The sequence below is a fragment of the Rattus rattus genome, chromosome 13 (assembly GCF_011064425.1).
Source record: "Rattus rattus isolate New Zealand chromosome 13, Rrattus_CSIRO_v1, whole genome shotgun sequence".
NCBI classification, from domain to species: Eukaryota; Metazoa; Chordata; class Mammalia; order Rodentia; family Muridae; genus Rattus; species Rattus rattus.
The window spans coordinates 41,565,496-41,586,538 of NC_046166.1; the positions used below are offsets into that span (position 1 = coordinate 41,565,496).

Genomic DNA, 21,043 nt, shown 5'->3' on the forward strand with positions numbered 1-21,043 from the left:
CCCAGTGCTGCTTTAAAGAGAAATAAGAAATTAGTCTGTTGTGATCCAAGTATGAGTGGCCACGGGGCAGAAATACAGATTCAGGTCATCTCAAATGACATGTTCTACCATGGAAATCAGGGGAATTTTTACAACCACAGTACAAAGTCATAGATCAGCGCATTTGATAACTGCATTCTTAAAAGCAATAACACAGGTAGGTGGATAAGGTAAAATAGTTGAGTAAGACGGTCAAGTCAGGTGACCTTTTACATCGTTGTCATGAGAGTGTTAGGTCAGATAAAGACTTACATTCTCAAGGTCCAAGAATGACCTGTATCCCAAGCCACCCAGTGCCTTACAGCACCTGCATTTAGTCATCGTTGGGAAGGAATGAACCGTCTGTGGCTGGTACTTGTTGAAGAGTTCAGTTTTAATATAGTTCCTTTAGAAGTGTTTAACGTCATAGGGCTAAGAGCCTCTCACTCTGGAGGAAGTATATTCTTGTAATATTCCTACCTGCTCAAAGATGGGACTGCACTCTGCAGAGAGGATGATACCTGTCCATGTACACAGCCAGTAGGGGAGGTGGGAGAGATTGATCTATTATTTTATTTTTTGGGTGCAGCAAACCTTATTGATGGTATTCAAGAGAGTAGGGAGGGCTCCCTAGGCCCATCCTGTTATTACGGGGTCTGGGATGGAATTGTGAGGGAGATACTCAGTGTTGGGGGCTGAGTTGGGATGGGGACTCCTCAGCAACTGAGGGCCTCTCTTACTCTCAGCATCCTTGCTGGGCTGGGGTGGGTGGTCCAGGGTTTCTTATTCCTTGGAGGCCATGTAGGCCATGAGGTCTACCACCCTGTTGCTGTAGCCATATTTACTGTCATACCAGGAAATGAGCTTTATAAAGTTGTCATTGAGAGCAATGCCAGCCTCAGCATCAAAGGTGGAAGAGTGGGAGTTGCTGTTGAAGTTGCAGGAGACAACCTCAGTGTAGCCCAGGATGTCCTTTAGAGGGCCCTCAGATGCCTGCTTTACCACCTTCTTGATGTCACCATACTTGGCAGGTTTCTCCAGGCAGCATTTCAGATCCACAACAGATACATTGGGGGGTAGGAACATGGAAGGTCATGCCAGTGAGCTCAGGGATGTTCTTGCCATGGCAGCACCAGTGGATGCAGGGATGATGTTCTGGGCTGCCCCATGGCCATCACACCACAGCTTTCCAGAGGGACCATCCACAGTCTTCTGAGTGGCAGTAATGGCCTAGACTGTGGTCATGAGCCCTTTCATGATACCAAAGTTGTCATGGATGACCTTGGCCAGGGGGGCTAAGCAGTTGGTGGTGCAGGATGCATTGCTGACAATCTTGAGGGAGTTGTCATATTTCTCGTGGTTCACACCTATCACAAACATGGGGGCTTCGGCTGAAGGGGCAGAGATGATGACCCTTTAGGCCCCACCCTTCAAGTAAGCCCCAGCTTTCTCCATGGTGGTGAAGACACCAGTAGACTCCACGACATACTCAGCACCAGTGTCACCCCATTTGATGTTAGCGGGATCTCGATCCTGGAAGATGGTGATGGCCTTCCCGTTGATGACAAGCTTCCCATTCTCAGTCTTGACTGTGCCATTGAATTTGCCATGGGTAGAGTCATACTGGAACATATAGACCATATAGTTGAGGTCAATGAAGGGGTCATTGATGGCAACAATCTCCACTTTGCCAGATGGAGAGAAGGCAGCCCTGGTAACCAGGTGCCCAATACAACCAAATCCGGTCACACCAACCTTCACTATCTTGTCTATGGGACAAGGCTAGCACTGCACGAGAAGATGAGACTGTCTCTGGAACAGGGAAAGGCAGATAGCCTTATTTTATTTTTTACATGTATTAATCTCTCAGGTCTTAAATATTTCCTCCTGCTTGTTCTCAGTCAAGTTGCTACTGAAGGGCCATTTGTAGCATGTGTTTTTGACAAAGTGACACAGGCCAGTTTATTGGAATAACATCACTCTCGTCCATCTTGAAGATGGCTTCTTGGAACATTGGCTTGCCTGCTCTGTGCCAGAGGTACAGCAGTCACTTTCCTGTGATCAAAGTAGGGTGGGGTTGGCTGGAGGACCCCTTTCTGATTAACTCATGATATTCAAGGTGACTCTGGGTCCTGAGCTTCTTTGGGAAACTTCGTGGGAAGACCCAGGGTTGGAGGCTGCTCTTGGCCTATTCTAGTGTTAGCAGAACCGAGTCCATCTGCTCAACACACAAAAGCTAAGATTTGGGGAACATGAATGGCAAGAAGGAAATTGGGTTTATTCAAAAGTTGGAACATTGAGGAGATGGGGAAAATCTAACATTTCCTCCCCCAGAAAAGACTCTTTGGGGGAATCGAGGTAAATGACTGGTTTTATACAGAGGGAATAGGACAGCAATTCAGGAATGTTGGGAAGACTGTATGCTGAGCGGGGATAACGGTGTCAGGAAGGCCATACTCAGGGTGTGTGTCTCCTTCCTCCTGGCTGGAAAACTGCAGCAGATTTTGGTCTCCTACAGGTGATTCCTAGAATCTCAGTTAACAAACAAGCTACTTTTTCCTCTGTGATGTTAAACAGCACAGCAGTTGATACACACTGGGTTGACACCGTGGACGAGTATAAGAAGAGTAGTACACATCCTAATGTTATCTGAAGGTCACCCACTCACATGGATGTTTTAAACCTAGAGAGATTGCATATTAGCTTACCTCCTAATTGGTTAGGTGTGGCCCTGCTTTGGGAAAGAAAGGAAAGAGGAAAGTCACGAGAGGGAGAATTGCCACAAAGTAGTTTCTCAGAGCTGTTCAGGCTGGAAAGACTCTGTTTTGGGTGATTTCCTGTGATCCAACAAAGGCTAGAATCATTCTAAATCCAGGAGTTGACAGTGATCCTAGTGTACTGTCTCAGTGTCTGGAGAGTGAGGAAGAAATCAGCCATCTTGGAGAGTAGGAAGCCAGCCATCTTGGAAGCTTACCATCTTCATTACTTTGTCATGCCCCCTCCTCTTCCTGGCTGCCTATCCAGAAATCTAATTCCTAGTCTGTCAGGAACTGTGGAGGTTTGACCTGAAGGACTTGGTTCTCTCCTTTCACCATGTGGCCAAATGTTAATCCCACCAGGTAAAGAGTTAAGACCACTGTACTGACTGGTTTGTGTGTCAACTTGACACAAGCTGGAGTTACCACAGAAAAGGAGCCTCAGTTGTGGAAATGCCTTCAGGAGACTCATCTGTAGGACATTTTCTCAACTGGTGATCAAGGTGGGAGGATCCAGCCCATTGTGGGCGGTGTTGTCCCTGTGCTGGTGGTCATGGGTTCTATAAGAAATCAAGCTGAACAAGCCAGTAAGAAACATCCCTCCATGGCCTCTGCATCAGCTCCTGCTTCCTGGCCTGCTTGAGTTCCTGTCCTGACTTCCTTTGGTGATGAACAGTGATGTGGAAGTGTAAGCTGAATAAACCCTTTCCTCCCCAACTTGCTTCTTGGTCATGATGTCTGTGCAGGAATAGAAACCCTGACTAAGACAACCACTGCCACAATTTTTAAGTCAAATTTGAAACAAGATTTATTAAATACTGGCCAGGATGAATTACAATGGCAAACCCCACAAGGATCTGCATGTCCCACCTTCATCCAATTCGGGATGAGCATACCTCCTGACATACTTCCCGCCTACATACCTCCCACCTATGTGTGAGCGAGCACATCCTATGTACTTGGGGCAACTGACCCTGTTTACAGAAGGGAAAACAGTGGCTCGTTTTCTTACATGAACAACAGCCCCCAGCATTCCTGGGAGTTATCTGACCTTGGGCAAGTGGGCTTATAGGCTAGAGGCATTTTGGGGGATTTTATAAATCTCTTAAACACAAGAATTTAAACTTAGTTATCACACAAACTCAGTCATCAGGCACCTTCACCCACTGAGGCATCTCACATACCCCAGGAAAATGTAATTTTTATTTATTTTTTAATGAGAGGCGAAAGTGAATTCTGAATGGGATCCATGGAATGGTCCTAGAAAGGTGATCACAAGCATGACTTTGTGACATAAAAACCAAACCGTGCCAAGTGCAAACGTGAAGCAGTGACTTGTTTCTGTGTATGTTTTGTCGGATTACAAGTGTGGTTAATCACCAAAGAGAAGTTCAAAAGTGTGGGGTGTCCCATCTCCAGCCACCTAGCAGGTTGTCCTAGGTGTCTAAGGCAGTGTGTGTACCACCATTGATATGCATAGTAGCAGTTGTCTACTGAGGAATACTGGGGGATCGGAGAATCTGCAGGGTATCTGAGAGGTACCTTGGACCAGCCCTTTATGGGGAGGAGGTTTGCCTTTTAAGCTTGGATGAAAAGAGATAAATGGGAGTCAACTCGGGGGATGACGCTCTTCTTGGATGTGTGAAATTAAAGTCAAGGAGAGAGCAAACCGGGAGCTCCACTCCCACTGTTGATGGAGACAGGGACTGAGACCAAGCTCTACTTGGTCTCCCCACAGCATCCTCAGGAGCTCAGCTCAGTCCACATAGGGAGTTGTGAACTTGGTGCAGGAGTAACCAGAGCGATGCAGAACTGGGTACCTTAAAAGATATTTTAAACAGTGGGTTTTCTTTTCTGCTGCTGTTTTGTTTTTAAGATGATGTCTCTCGACCATGGCCTTGGCTGGCCTTCAACTCCCTATGTAGGCCCGGCTCGTAGAAAACTCAGATGCACCCATTAAACTTCTGCTGTAAGCACAAGGGTTAAGAGAGAGACTAAGAAAGAAAGACAGAGGCACCCTATAGCAGGAGTGTGGGCTTATGCAAGAGATGTGTCACTGTCTTTACAACAGTCATATGTAAAGTCCTGATGGGTTTTGAAGCTGGTCATTTGGAAGGATTATTAGGGAATGTAAGGAGGTTCACAGGCTGGTTCCCAAGAAGCACATAGCAAGGTAATCGGTACCACAAGGGAGCTGGAAGGTAGGAGGTCCTTACTATAAACAAAGTCAGTAGACTTGTTTCCCCCCAGAAAATTAGTGGGCAAAGGAAAAAGCCCTACTCGAGGTCACAGACGTTCAGGCCTCGAGGCTGGGTCACTGCTATTTCCATATAAAACATGTATATAGAAAAATATGTATACGCACGGGAATATCATTCTCATGTCAGCAGGCTTCACGGCATATATTGTCAATCATGATGGAACTGTTGCTTCTCATCAGGTGGGAGGTTCCAATCAGACTCTGGGGTGGGTGGTCCTCCTCCTCCCCCATCTTCCCCTTCCTCCCTCCTCCTCTCCCTCCTCCCTGTTCTCCTCCTCCCAGGTCCTCATCATTCTCCCCTTCTTTCTCTCCTTGCCACAGTCAGTTTCTAGGCTCTGCTGACGATGAGGAAAGAGGACTCCCTAACCATTTGCAGGGGAGGGATTTTGCTGCAAGCTTGGACTTCAATGTGTGTTCAACAACAAAGTAGACATTTTTTGCCAAGTAAGATATCAAACACTATAGGGTGAGAAGAGGTGGATGGGGTGGGGTGGAGACATAGACTGCTATCATCCATGTGTTGAAATCTAAGTTGCTTTGACTTCACACACACAAAGTAGCTGATACAAGAAACCTGGAGTTCACCTCATGATTATTGGCGTGAACCTACCTCTTCATTCACTCCTTAGAGGGAGAGTTACTACAGGATCTACTACCTGTAGATGGTTCTTCTTTCTTCCTGGACGGTTATGTGTTCCAGAGAAAAACCACCACGGTGCCCAATATCAGCCTTGATGTTTAGAGACAGGGTCTCAGGCTGACCCATGCTCTTTTTGTAGCCCAGGCTGTTCTTGAGTTCCAGCTGTCCTGCTTCAGTCTCCTAAGTCTACCACCAATGCCTAGTCTGGTACCATCACTTTAAAGCGAGTGTAGCTTAGCCTAAAGAAATTGTTGCCGGAAGCACTCCAACCCACCCTGTGCTCCCACCTACCTAACCTGCTAGAGGCTTTTCTGGGGAAATCCAGACCAGAAACCCTCAAGCCAAAGCTTTCCCTGTCTTCAGGACCTGCCAGGGTTTGAGTCACTGTAGTGTGGGGCTTTGCTCCCTGCAACATTCACAAACGTCCACCCAGTAGGTATGATTCTACTGGCTTCCTCAGCCTTTGATAGGGCTGGGAACAACAGCTCAGGGTTCCTGAGAAGACAGTGGGAGAGTGGGGGGAACTGAGAACAGCTCTCAAAACAGATCTCCACCTCAATCAGCAGTGATGGAGCCCTCTGGAATTCACTGGGGGATGAACATACTTCATTATGGAAAGTAATACCTTCTTCTGAAAATGGCATCTGTGGACTCATCTGAGGAATGTACGTTCCTCTAATTAGTGTGATACTTACTTTTTAATTGACAAGCATTTGTTTTTTTCAAATCATTACATAACGCCTTTATCCGGACCCTGGGGTAAGACGCCCCTCCCGCACTTGCTCAAATCCTTTGTTTTAGGGCGAGGATGCTTGCTGGCACTGAATGTCTGCTTGGGAACTGCAGCTTAACTTTACAGGTAAAGACACTTAAAGATGAGTTTAGGACTGTTTGTAAAGACAAGCTGAACCTGAACCGATCGCCACAGCCAAGCTCCAGCCAATCGCAGACTGCCAACTGATCAGACCACTTTCCAAGAAGGCAAACGCCCAGCTGGCACCAGTCCAGACAACTTTCCTGCGCACCTCCCTCTCCCGCCCCTGGGTGCTGTCCGCCCATGATGCCCTGGGGAGATATGTGAACTCTTCTCATTCTGACAGCCACCTGACACAAATCGCTCTTCATTCTCATTCGGCACCCAAACTTGTTAAGTATAATTTGTCAGCAGGTTTTCTCTTAACAAGGTCAAGACAGATTGCCGGTGCGGGTCCCAGCTCAAAGAGTTTTTCATTGTGTCTAGAGTCTCCTGGGCTCCTTACTTGAGTTCCTGGGTTTGTTTGCCTCTCTTTAGTCCTTCCAATGGGATTGATTCCAGCTTCCCAACTTCCGGTTGCTCTTGGTTCATTGTAAGAGCTCAAATGTGCACACGGGAGGACCCACTGTGTGGTCTGTTCCACAAAAGGCAATGTGTGTGCAGTCCCCAGATAGGAGCTAGGGCAGGTGAAAGCCTTGTGGTAGGAAAACCAAGAGGTCTCCTCATAACTCTCATCTGGGGCGGAATGCAGTTATCCCATCCCGGATACAAAGGAAATTATTACAATCTCGGTACACTGAGCTGGAAGAAACCGCCGACTGAAGAACGGAGAACGCTCTGCCCCTGCTCCCAGGAAGCTTCTTCAGGAAAGGTTTAGAGTTTCAGACACTGGCAGATACTTCCGCAGTCCTAGAACTTTTACCATTCCAGGACCACATTTAAGGAATTTTAAAAAGTAGTTTAAATATAAATAAAGGGAGCAGAATCTAAAGAAAAGTTTCCTTTATTAGACTGGTTTGATCATCCTTATTGTACCTATGTGTTGAAATACCATACTGTACTCTGCAGATATGCAAATTTCTATGTCAAGCAATAGGATTTTCTGAGAGATTAAAATATTTTCCTACATTAATTTACTCATTATGCGTATGAATATGTGTGGGTGTACTTGTGCCGTGGTTTTTGTGCTGGAGTCAAAGAAGAACGTTTGGGAATTAGTTCTTGCTTTTCCATCATGTACACAATGGAGATCAAACCGGGGCTATTAGGCTTGGTGACAAGGGCCTTTACCTGCTGAGCCATCTGACTCTAAAACATTCTAAAGCAACAATAATAAAAATAAAAGAACCAAGAAGCTGTAGCCTACAGATGAAATAGAACTTAATGGTGAACTTGAATTTAATCCAGACACTCCATAGCTGCTTTAAACCTGACACTTCTTATCAGCTTCTTTGCATTTTAAACTCTATAGGGCCAGTAAATATGCAATGACCACAGGAGAGATAAAAGCCTTCTGCCTGATGCTCTGGGACAGTGGGAACTGGAGCTGTGCTCAACCACAGCTCCCAAGGTACCACACACAGCTACTGGCCCAACCTGTAGACCTGGGAGCCTCACCCAGGGGCTGGGTGCCTTCCCAGAAGGAAAGAAAGGTCATGTAGCTACAGAGGATTACTTCAGAATTAAGGGCTCCATCTCATGGCTGTCTCCGGGCGAGTGACTGCTGTGCTTGTGGTTTCTATGAGTTTTTAGTTCCCTGTTCCTTCTCTGGCAGGTGGTTGATAACCTTGTGTTAATTCTGATGTGTGTTTCCTGGGTTCTTGATCACCCAGTGGAATGATGCGTTGACCTTCTGACCTTTCCAGTCTTCTGGGTGTCTCTGCCCTCACTCTAGTGAACTGAAGTGGGGGAAGTGCCAGCTTCTAAGTCCTCCCCTGGGCAGGTTCCTTACCTGGTTTCTCCATCTATCCTCAGTTTCCCTGCTCTGCAAAGCGTCTCAGCCTGAGCTGCTCCCTACCCAAATTTATAGCAGCCTGACTTTATATACACAGCCTTGAGGAACCAGACTGGCAAGCTACGAGTGCCACACCTTACTGGGACTAGGTGGCAACCGTCAGTTTCTGAAACAGTGGACAAGCAGGTGGCCTCCGATTTCCAGATTCCTGTGGCAAGGGTTTGGGGCCGGTAGCTCTGTGTGTTCTTTCCCATGTCAGCTCAGAAATGGAAAAACAAAGAAGACCTGAGTACTTTTTCTTCAAGCTGAGGTTCTTTTTGTCAAATGTGTTTGAATAAATTCAAATCAAAGCAGTGAAATGTCCCTTCACACTTATGAGAACATCAAAACAAAACAAAACAAACCTGAAATCACCAAGCGCTGGCAAGGAAAAGGAACTTGTCTGAAGCGAATGAATGTGGTGTGGCCACTGGCAAACAACTGGGAAGTTTCTTTTTTTTTTTTTCTTTCGTTTATTTATTTTATACTTACTTTGTATGTGAAGAAAGAGGGGGTAGGGAGAGGGAGAAAGATATGGAGAAGGAGGTGGAATGGAGAGAGAGACAGAGAGAGAGAGAGAGAGAGAGAGAGAGAGAGAGAGAGAGAGAGAGGAGAACCACTTTGAGGCAGAGTCTTTTTGTGTTCTCTGATCTGTACGGCAGGCCAGCTGGCCAGTGAAATCCTCTGTCTCTCACAACAGGAGCAAGCTTAGAGAAGTGCAGCACCATGCCAGGCTCGTGAGGGTTATGGGAATTTGAACTCGGGCTCTCATGGCTAGTAGTTTAGTCACTGAGCTGTTTCCCCAGCTCAAGATGTTTCTTTTAAGGATAAAAAAAATTCAAGTTTCAGGGGTTGTGATGGCTGAGTGGCTAAAAGGCACCTGTAGCCAAGCCTGATGACCTGAGTTCGATCCCCAGGGCCCTCAGGGTGGAAGGAGAGAACGGACTCCCATAAATTCTCCCTCTGACCTTCACTTGTGCACTGTGACACACGCACTTCACACAGACACATATCTACACACTAAGTAAATAATAAGTAAACCAACACGATTTTAAAATCTTTTAAAATTCACATTTCACAAAACTTGGCCATTCCTCTTAGATATGAGATATGACTCAAGAGATATGAAAGTTTATATCCACATGAAGCCTGTGTATAACTATTTTACAGAACCTAATTGTTCATTGTTGCCAATGTTGGAATCAATCCAAATGGCCATGTGTATTTGAATGAACAAGGGCTTTACACTAAAGAGAAAACCAAACACCTAGCCTTACAGAATTCCTGCGAGATGGCCCCATTTATATAACATTCTTGAAATAGCAAAATCATTGAGGTGGGTAACAGATTAGTGGTTACCTGGAGTCAGGAAAAATAGAGGGGGGAACAGTAGAATGTAGTGAAAATTCTGGAATTTTGGTTTCTTTTTTTAAAAAAACACAGAAATTTTATAAGGACATGGTTTTGTTTTAATCACAGGTGTGGGGATGTAGGGCTGCTTTGGGGCAGCTGACTATGATTTGCCTCATGCTCTAGCAGAGGCATGGTTTTGCTGGCTACAGGTAGTTTCTGTGATTGTATGGCATTCGGAATTCTAGGAACTTTTCAGAAGGTTTATAAATTTGAGGGCCCTGAGAAGTGAGGTTGGTGGTTGGTGGTGATTCAGGGGAGTTGGTTGTGGTTTGTTAGTTCTCTCTCTCTCTCTCTCTCTCTCTCTCTCTCTCTCCCCCCACCCCCTTTCTCTCTCTCCTTCTTTCTCTCCTATCTAGTGATAGGGGGCGAAACCAGGGGGATAAAGGGCAGGAAAAAGGAAAAACCCACAAAGTAGCAAAGACCAGCTACAATAGGGAGTGGCTAAAGAGGTTACACTAACTAGGTCCTTGTGGTGATGAAATGGTTTTGTATTGAACCATGGAGGGGGCAGTTACATGTGATAAAATGGGATAATAATGGCAGTTTTCTGTTTCAGACATCACTCAACTGCTATATGGGACCTTCAACCATTGCACCTGGTTCAAGGGTCCAGGGACACTTGGTAATGTCTTTTTTTTTTCAGATTTACTTATTTTATGTGCATAAATGTTTTGCCTGCTTGTATGTATGTATGTATGTATGTATGTATGTATGTATGTATGTATGTATGTATGTATACTAAGGAAGCTAGATAAGTTTCTTGGGTCCCCTAGACTTGGTAAGTGGCCAGGCATGGGAACTGGACTCAGATTCTCTGCAAGAACAACAAATGCACTTTACAGCTAAGCCATCTCCTTACCCCTTACTTAGAACTTCCTTACCAACAGTCTGCAACTCCGATTATTTGAAAGTTTGTGTGTACATAATATGTAATTCATGCTGCATATTACACGCATATATATAAACACTATATCCACATATAGTCCTATGGGAAAAATACATTTACACCATAGCAAACGTTTAGCCCATAGCTTTGCTATCATACCCCATAGATTTTATTGTATTTTTTCCAGTTTCCTTCAATTCAAACCACTCTCTGATTTATCTGGTTCCCTTGATTCCAGGGATATTTAGAAGCATGCTATTTAGTTTTCAAATGTTTAAAAGGTTCCAGGTAGTTTCAAAACGTTTTCAAATATTTTAAGAAGTCTTTCTGTAATTCATTTATTGTTTAGCTTTATTGTGGCCAGAGCACACACTTTGTCTTTTAACATTGACTGAGACATGAGATGTGTATTGCAGATAGAATGTGGTCTACATGGGTAAATATTTTGTATATGTGGTTTTCTTAAGTGCATTCTGTTGTTGTTGGGTGGAAGTCTTACAGATATCATGATGTCATTGATTGATGACCTCACGTGTCACCACTTACTCCCTACTTTCATCTGTAGTAGTAACAGAGTTACTGAAAAATCCATCTATGATTATGAATTAGAGTAGTGACTTAGTTACTTTTCTATTGCTGTGAAGAGACACCATGACCAAGGCAAGTTATAAAAAGGAGCATTTAAATGAGGAACTTGAAGTGGAAATTTCTGGTTTCTTGGGAGACGTGGCTATATCATATTTTTCTGGAAACTGTCTTACGAGAGGATGTTTTGCTGAGAAAAGACATGTGGTGTTTTTCTGGAAGCAGCCTGGGAAAAGGGCTAGTGATATTTTGTTGGAGCAGACACTTGAGAGAACATGTGATGTTTGGAAAGGGTATAAATATAACCCAACAGACAGTGGACAACATTGTGTGGTATTGGTGTGTCTTGCTACTCTGCTAGTCATCATTGGACTTTGCTGACACTGGTCTTTGCTGATGACACTTTGTGGTATTGGTTCACCTTGCCACCTTTTGCTGGTCATTGTTTGTTGTGACTTTGTAAAGAGAAACACACCAAAGAACTCCTGGTGGTGTTCTCTCAGCTTCTTGAGGTTTCCATGGACTCAGTCTGATTATCAGACCCTTGCAGTTTCTTCTGGACTGAACTGCCACTGTTGATTCGTGAATGGTGTTTGTGAGTGGATCGAGCTGCTGCTGCTGCTGCTGCTGCTGCTTTGTGTGAACTGAACTGCTGATATCCTGACAACACAGATTGGATTGGCTCCAAAGAACTATTTCTAAACAGGTCCACATCTTCCTTTGCTCTGTTAACCTTTCCTTTACACTACTTCTGATGGGTGGTGGGCTAGAAGGGAGGTTGAAGCATTATATAGCCCTTATTAAAAGTAGGTTTTGGAAAACATAAGCCTGCAGAGACTTCCTTAAAGGTTCAGAAAGTTGGTCCATATTCTTCACAACAGGGAGTGTAATGACAGGCAGGCAGGCATGACACTGAAGCAGTAGCTGACAGCTTATATCCTGATCAGAGAGAGAGAGAGAGAGAGAGATTGGCTTTTGAAACCTTGAAGCCTACTCCAGTGACAAGGCCAAGCCTAATCCTTCCCAAACAGGAAATTAGAGACGACTTGGGACTAAGCACTCAGACGTATGAGCCTATGGGGCCATTCTCATTCAAGCCATTGCAAGTAGGAACATTCCAAAGCTTTTAGAGATAGCACTGCTTTTAGAGGAGCAGTTTGGCATTATTACATGGGCAGAAAGCTAGGAAAGAAAATACATTTTTTTCTATTTATGTTTTTAGAAAAAGAAAAATCACATTTTTAAAGAAAGAAAAGGCCTTGAATTCTTTTCTTTCATGAGAACCTATATTCCTAGACAACCCCTGAGGGATTGAAGGGACAGAGAAGCAAACTGGTCCTTCGAATGGGATGCTCTGTGGCATTTGGGCAAACAAAATTAAATCTAGCCATGAGGAAGCTCAGACAAACCTAAATGGAAGAACATTATTGTATTACCCGGATGTAATAAGGTTAGGGAGTGTTTCAAATTAAAGGAGATTGCAAAGATGGGAAAACTAAATGCAATATGGATCCTGGACTGAATCTGCTGCCAGAAAAACAGATTGCTGTAAGGTTAGCTATTGAACTAATGCATGAAGCTGGAACACAAACTTAAGATAAATGTGCCAAAGTCAATGTTAAAGTTCCTAAATGTGAAGACGTCCTAAATGTGACGGGAGAAAGTGTCTGTGTCCTTGGAAAATACACGGAAGAATTAGGTGTTAGTGCGGGTGCTGCCTACTGGTCTTCAGGAGCTAAGTGAATGCCCACAGGATGTCGGCATGACAGGAGCAATTCCTCAGAGCGACCATAGGCAAATGAGGAAAGTATTAAAACGTGGAATGGGTAGAGAGCCTACAGGAGGTCCTTGAACTGCTTTCTCGGGGATTAAAATTGCTTCCAAATGAAAATAGAAGGGAATGAGGAAAAAGAGGGAGAGAGAGTGAGAAGGAGGAAGGGAAGGAAGGAGGGAGGGAGGGAGGGAGGGAGAGAGAGAGAGAGAAATAGTGACACAGAGACACAAAGACAGAGAATGAGTTCACTCGACTAACTCATTAACGTTAAAACGGAACACATAATACAGGGTAATATCAGTTAATTTTTTTACTCTATTGTTTTGAGGGTATGGGTGTTTTGCCTACAAGTATGTATACCACGTATATGCACTGTCACCAGAAACAAAAGGAGAGTGTCCAATCCCCTGAGACTGGACTTATAGACAGTTGGGAGCCACCATAAGTGGCTGCTGGAGATTGAATGCGGGTCCTGTGGAAGACACAAGTGTGCAGAAACCAACAGTTTGGGGCCCGAATATTAGAGATTTCAACTGACAACTTCCGCCAGCCTTTTCTGAAACTCTCTTTCGAGAATGTCAACGGCTAACCGCTCAACAAGAAGTCTACGTAGGTTCCAGCAAACATTGACAAAAGTGTGTGGGTTGGGTTTTCTTTCTCTTCCTTAATGACAGAATTGGCCCAAAGCAAAGCATTATGGGCCCACCCAGTTGCCTTTTCCAACCATAGGCTGGAGGAGGTGCCTCCTGGCTGGTGAAGACTGGCAGAGTCCCAGGAGCAGGGCAGGTCCTGGGAACAAGGGAAAAGGTTATTACAGGTCAGGAAAGAGCAGGTGTGGAAACAGGGCCTGGCGTGAGCTTGGTCCCAGCAGGTGCCAAGTATCAGAATTAAGAAAATGATCGCTAGAGCAAACAGAACCATGTGGTTGGCCAGGAAAAAAGTGTGATATCCATTTTCTGTTGCAGGGCTGCTGTGAGGGCCTGAATCCCGGGCAGAAACACTTCTGAGACGCACCTTGCCAAGGCAGGGGCTTAGCCATCATGTCACTTTCTGGGCTCCTGTCTTGAGATAGGGTGGCTCTGAATCCACCATCCCAGCTTTGAGGATACATGACTCCAGCCTCAGGACACCATTTAGAAGACACAGGAGATGCCCCCAGGGTCCCTAAATACTTCCAGTTCTGTTACTCCCCACTGACAATAGTGGCCTACTGATGAGGTAAGTGGTGGGGTCTGGTTCATTCACTGTTTACCAGAAGAGTGATCTGAGAACCGGATTCCCTTGCCCCCTCCTGCTAGGTCTAAAATGAGCTCACTTCCTTGTGACTTTAAACAGAAAGCTCATCTACCTGGGGTGTTTTTAGCTTGTCAGGTCTCTAGGAGAGCCTCTGGTGGGAATTCCCTCCCCGGACAAATCTACCTCATCTCAAAATCAAGTTCAAGTCTTCATCATCTCTTCTCCCCTATAGCAGTGTCCCCGTCACAGATATAGACATTTCCTCCGTTACTAGGCTATGTGCCACCTGCACCTCGTTGTCTCTGCATCCAGACAGTGATGGAGTGCTGCCTGTATTCCTCAGGAGTGTCCTCTTTGTGCTCTCTCTGCCCAGGTAAAGCTTCAGGCCACCACTCAGGGGTGTAATGGTTACAAGGTTCCCTGAACATCCTAAATGAGTCTTTGTTCTTGGTCCTCACGGACTCATAGCCTGGGAACGTGGCTCAGGAGTGAAGAGCGCCTGTAGCTCTTGCAGAGGACCGGGGTTCAGTTCCCAGCACCGACATGGTGGTCCACAACCATAATTCTAGTGACTGGAAGTCCAGTGTCTTCTTCTGATCTCCATGGACAGCAGGCATGCACGGAATGCCCAACAGACATGCAGGCCACATACTCACACTTAAATAAATCCATCTGAAACAGAGAACTTAGGTCTTGCCATCAAGCCACTGGGACAGAGTCTCCGGAGGTGGGACTGGGGAATCCGACTCCGAACTTGAACCCTGGTACCTAAGTGCATTCTAACAGGGCCCGGGTGACAGTGGGTGATACCCCGATGACACAGTGATAAAGTAGACATCTGGAGGCACACTTCTTTACTTCAGAGACAAGTTTAACCACTTCTTGGTTGTGTAATGTTAATGGATAATATGTCCTCTGAAAGCTCCAGTTCCCTTGTCAGTCAAATGGGAGTCAAGTAAATAGACACAGTCCACAGTCCACAGACACTTGACCTATGGTTTCTGATTTCACAGTGGTGTAAACTGGACGCACATTCAGTAAGAAGTGTGCATTGATATTAAAATTGGAGCTTTCTTGGAGATAGCAAGACGTGGCGCCATCTCTCAAGAGGCTGGGTAGTGACAGTGAGTCATGTGGTCACAGAGGGACAGCCAGTACTCAGCAGCGGACTGCGCTGCCCAGCTCTGATGTTCAGCAGCCCCTCCGACTAAATGCATTTTTGACACACAGTGTTTTCTAGCTTCTGCTGGGTTAATTGGTGTGCAAGAAGCATCCACGAGGAAAGTCCCACGAATCATCTAGAACCGTGTCAGATCATGGTGCCCCAACTTAGTATATAAGCCACGAGTGGACTTTTCAGTTCAGAATACCATTTTCTGTACACCACATGCCCCCCAAGCGCGCGCACACACACACACACACACACACACACACACACACACACCCCTCTGTGTTCAGGTGTAGGTAATTGGAGCTCACTAATTTGGCAGGCCAACTGGCGGTGAGTCCCAGGGGTCCCCCTGCCCCCATTCTCCCAGAGCTGCTTAGTTTAACTGCTGCAGCTGGCTTTCCGCATGAGCGCTATGGATCCAAACTCAAGCTCTCACATTTGTGTGGCAAGCGTTTTCTTAAAATACAGTTTTCACCCAGTCAACATTCCTTACTCAAAACTGCAATGCTCAATTCCAGACAGTGGTGCGGTGTCCTTTGGCCCAGCGACTATGACTAACAGCAGTGGTGAAGAGGCAGGTTGGTAGCAGACATTCATGGTCTGACGAGAGAGCAGGCATCTCGCTGCCGAGGGCTTCCTCCAAAAACCGGGAAGCTAAGGCTAACTTTGAGAAGGACACCAGACAAGCCAAAGGCAAGGATGTCTGGCACAGTATGCATGATCCTGGATTTGACTCACTGATTCTTACAGTAGGCATCATGATGTGCCCCTGTAGTATAAGAGACTGAGGCAGGAGGGATTTGAGCTGTGCTTCGGGTGATAGTGAGGGAATTGGGGGAGGAAGGAGAGAAGGAGGGGGAGGAAACAGGGAAGGACAGGGAAGCTTGCTCTCCCAGATACCTGGCCTATACCTCTCAAAATTGTCTGAGTCATTAAATCAAGACTTTAACACACTGTGAAACTGTCACACTGAAAGGAATCAAGGTAACTTAAAAGCAAACGTGAGGCAGGATCATGAGGCCAGGGAAATGGCCCAGCAGATAAAGACACCTGGGTAAAGCTTGACAGCTTGAGTTTGATCCTTGGGACCCAGCACATATACACAAAGATCACACACACACACACACACACACACACACACACACACACACACACACACACACACACAAACACACTCAATCAATCAATAACCTAATTAATCAATCAATCAGATTTAAAGTCTTAAAAAATGTAATGTGGGATTCTGGTTGAAACTATGAGATGGAAAAGAAAATCTGAACACAGTATGACTTCAGCTAATGGCAGTGTATCAATACTGGCTCATCCATCTACTGTAGCAACGTATCAATATGATCAATGTAACAACTGTATCAGTACTAACTGTCAGTGAGAATGAGAATAGCAGGTAGGGTACATGGGAACTTCACACTCCTCTGCCACACTGGATGAACGCAAACTTGGATGAACTCCTGAAAGAAGAAAAGGATACGAGGAAAACGGCTGAAATCTGGATACTTACAGACCAGTTCATTGCCGTCTGTCAGGACCGGCTCATCAGTGCTGAGAGCAGGAACTAGGTGGGGGCTGTCTGTGTCTTCTGTGTCACCTTTGCGGTGTCCAGGGGATCTGAAGCTATCCGAAAACTCAAATGTTCCGTAAACAAAGAAGAAACCGTGTTTAGTCTCTTATTTATCTGACACAGCCCTAGCTTCTTCCGCTCTTGAATCTTCTCCTCTGCCTAGATTGGTCTTCCAACTCTCATTACTCAGGGCCCAACAAGCCAGGTCCTTTGCTGCCCTGGATGGCCTCTCAACTATGTATGTCATCAGGATGAGCTTACTTTTTTCCTTTGCATACCTGGGAGTGGGGATGTTGTCTCTGTGTGTATGTTCATTGACATGTGGGCATTCGTGACTGTGTGTGCATATGTGTACACACATGTGTGGAGGCCCAAACTTGTTGAAGGATGTCTTCTTAATCTCTCACCACTTTAAGGTCTCCCAGTGAACCCAGAGTTACTCATTCCAGCTACTTGGGCTAGCTTGGTAGCCCTGGGGATCTCTTGGTGACAGGAGGCAGCCATGCCTATGCGGCTTTTTACGTGGGTTCTGGAGGCCCGACTCCAGTTGTCAGGCCAGTTATCAAATGTGCTTTATTCAGTCCGTCATCTCCCACCTTTCGTTCTTGACCTTCGGATTCTCCTGCCTCCCAACTGCTAGGTTTACAGAAGCTCCACAAATCCAGGGGCTCCATGCATGCTAAGCAAGTACTCTATCAACTGAACTGCAACCCAGCCTCTCTCCACCTACTCTCTAAGCTGAATTACCACCAATCTGTTAAGATCTGGACAGACTGGCTTTTCTCCCGATATTCCTGTCCTGTGCTCTCAGACTCTCACAGCGCCCTTCCTTGAGTTGTCTCCCACAATGCTTCACTTTTATGTTTTACTCACTATTGCCTTTGAGTTCGGGAGTGGGGGGTGGGGGCGGCCATAGCAGAGGGTTTATCAGTGTAGGTGTTGGTCAGCTTTCTATTGCTATGATAAAAATGCCTGAAGCCATCAACTTACAAAGAAGAAAGGTTGAACATGGCTCACAGATTCAGAGGCTTCAGACCAGCAAACAGTGGGCTTTGCGTGTTTGGGCCTCTGGTGAGGAAGAGAATCATACTAGGACGTGTGATGGAGCCAGCCAGCTTAGCTCAAGGCAGGAAGGGACTACGGAGAGGAGAAAGAAGAGGTCAGGACCTTTCAGGGCACACCTCAGACCCCAGGATCCCTTTTACTGTGTCCTTCTTCCAAATTGTCTTAATACTCAAATACTTAAATCTCTCAATACTGCCAAAGGCCAAGGACCATGCCTTCAACTTTCCCAGGACATTAACAATGCACCGAGCAGCATCAAGAAACTGCAACTCCCCAGGGTGGCACTCTTCTATCCCCATGTCCCTGAAACATGTCCAACATTTCCTTCAACTTCCCAAGTCCCTTTCCTCCACGTAAGAAAAGCTGAGAAAAAAAATGGGGAATCTGGTAAAAGCAGTACAATGCACAATTTGTCATTTTTACCATCTCGAGTTTATAGTTTAGAGGCGTGAAGTACAGGCTCACTGCATAGCGGCCTCCACCATTTGTCTCCAGAGCACTTGTGTCTCCCCTAAGTAAACCCCCTTGAGGAGAAGCTTTCCATCCCTCCACCCTCCAACCACCATTCAGCCTTCTAGTGAATGAGTTAGTCTAGGAACCACAAGGAAGTGAAACTCCTGGTTGTCCTCATGCCTGTCTTCTTTTGTTAGCATACTGTCTTTAACGTACATTCGTGTTCAGAATAGAAAAGGTTTCTTTTGGCTTCCCATTTTTGAATGTTTTCCTTTAAAGGCTGAAGAATAATTCCTACTACATGCCTAAGTCACCAAATGTTTTTGTATTTCACAGGGTTGTTAGAGTGACCACGGAATGACTGCAATGACAGCCACAAGGGCAACTACGTCAGGCTTGACTCCTGGGTTCATCAACCTCTTCCTGCTTTGTGAGTAAGGTCAGTTTTAAGGCCTCACTCTCTCTGTGTAGCACTGAGCACATGCACGCCTCGATGCTTTATCCCAGGATCAGTTCTTGACAGAGATAAACAACACCAGTATCTAGAGTCAGATGGAATACCTCTTGGCTAGGCCTTCAAAGGGATTAACACAGAAAGGTGTCTTTGGAATCCCCCTTCCTGTGTGTCCTGTGGATGAGTTTGAGCTCTCTCTTTCCTCCGAGCATGAGAGAATGAAGGAGCTCAAACGTCTTTCTCATGACAATACAAATTGGATGGAACCGTCCTCTTTTTCCTCATTTGGTCCCACATCTTATCGATTTCAAGATAACGAACTGAATTCTAGTCACCACACACTCAGAACACTGTGCCCACTTCGCTAATGGTGCTGCCTCTGTCGTGCGTGAACAGAGAACATTTTATCCTATTAGTCAGGGTCATCGGTGTGCCTGCATTGAGGGTGAATCAAGAACTCTCAGTGGCTTAATTCAACAGAGGATTATTTCTCACCCTTGTAAGGGAAGTCACTCTTCAAAAGGTGAGGCAGAGACCCTCAGGACTCAAAATGGGGGACCCTAAATGAAATGCCCTACAGTGGAGAGAAGGAACTTATTGAACCCACCTCCAGCAGAAAGACAAGGCATCAAGTGAGAGATGGGGTTCCTATCCCACAGCCAAAGCTCTGACCCATAATTCTTCCTGTCTAAAAGAAATGCGGGGATAGAAACAGAGAAGAGCCTGAGGAAAAGAAGGTCCAGCAACAGGCCCAAAGTGGGATCCAGCTCAATGGGGTGTCCACAAAAAGGGATCTATCATGATTGCACTCCAAAAGACCCAACAAGCAGCTAAAAAAGTCAGATGCAGATATGTGCACCCAACCAATGGACAGAAGCTGCTGACCCCTCTGCTTGAATTAGGGAAAAGCTGGAGAAAGCTGAGGAGGAGGGCAACCCTGTAGAAGAACCTACAGTCTCAATTAGCCTGGACTCCTGACATCTCTCAGACACTGGATCACCAACCAGGCAGCATACGCCAGCTGCGATGAGGCCTCTGGCACATACACAGCAGAGGACTCCCGGATCTGGGTTCAGTCGGAGACAATGCACCTAACCCTCAAGAGACTGGAGGCCCCAGGAAGTTTAGAGGTCTGGTGGGGTGGGCGGGGTGGGGACATCCTTGTGGAGACTGGGAGGATGGGGAGGAGGTATGGGATGTGGAACAGTCCAGGGGTAGACTGAGAGGGTACTAATATCTGGAATGTATAAATAAATAAATAAATAAATAAATAAATAAATAAATAAATAAATCGATCCTTTTAAAAATGTGATGCATTTTCCCTCTTTCCTCTTGTTTGCTAAAGTTCTCTACTTCCGGTCACGTGAGCATGAGAGGAAGTAGAAAACCAACCACAAAATCCTGAATCTAAACAGCAGGAAATGGCACCACTGGTAAGAATTGAGCACAAGAACCAAGATGCAGGGGAGAGGAGGGTGGCAAGTACATCCTCCCTGACCACAAGTTACAAAACCACTTCGATGGTGACATAGTACCATCTCTGCTTAAGAGACAGAGTCCTTGAGTTCTGTCATCCTCCCTGAGACCTGTTGGGTCTGGATGGTATACATTTATAATCCCAGCACTTGGGAGGCTGGGGCAGGAAGCTCGCAAGTTTGAGGCCAGCCTGGACCCTCTCTCTCTCTCAGGCACCAAACAGGAGAGATCTGTCCCGACAAGTTTGCTCGCAAGCCTCCTCCGTCCGTCACTGCTGAATGCTTACTGCACGGCAGACATTGTGTCAGTCAGCTTTCGTTTTCTGTGACAGATACATAAGCAATCTAATGAGAAGAAGGATTGATTTGGGGCTCATGGTTTCCAAGGAGTCTGTGCGTGGTTAGTGCCTCTGTGGCCAAGTGTGTGGACTAAGGCACTAAGGACTAAGGACTAAGGAGAACTCTGCTGCTCACCTCCTGCCAGCCAAGAGGAAGAGAAGAAGAGATGGGACCGGGACGAAGGCATCCTGC

The 21,043-nt window shown here is 45.9% G+C and overlaps 1 pseudogene; it reads right to left on the minus strand.

Moving 5' to 3' along the window:
* Nucleotides 1–801: 801 nt before the first annotated feature.
* LOC116914317 overlaps nucleotides 802–21,043 on the minus strand; it is a 57,691-nt pseudogene continuing 37,449 nt past the window's right edge.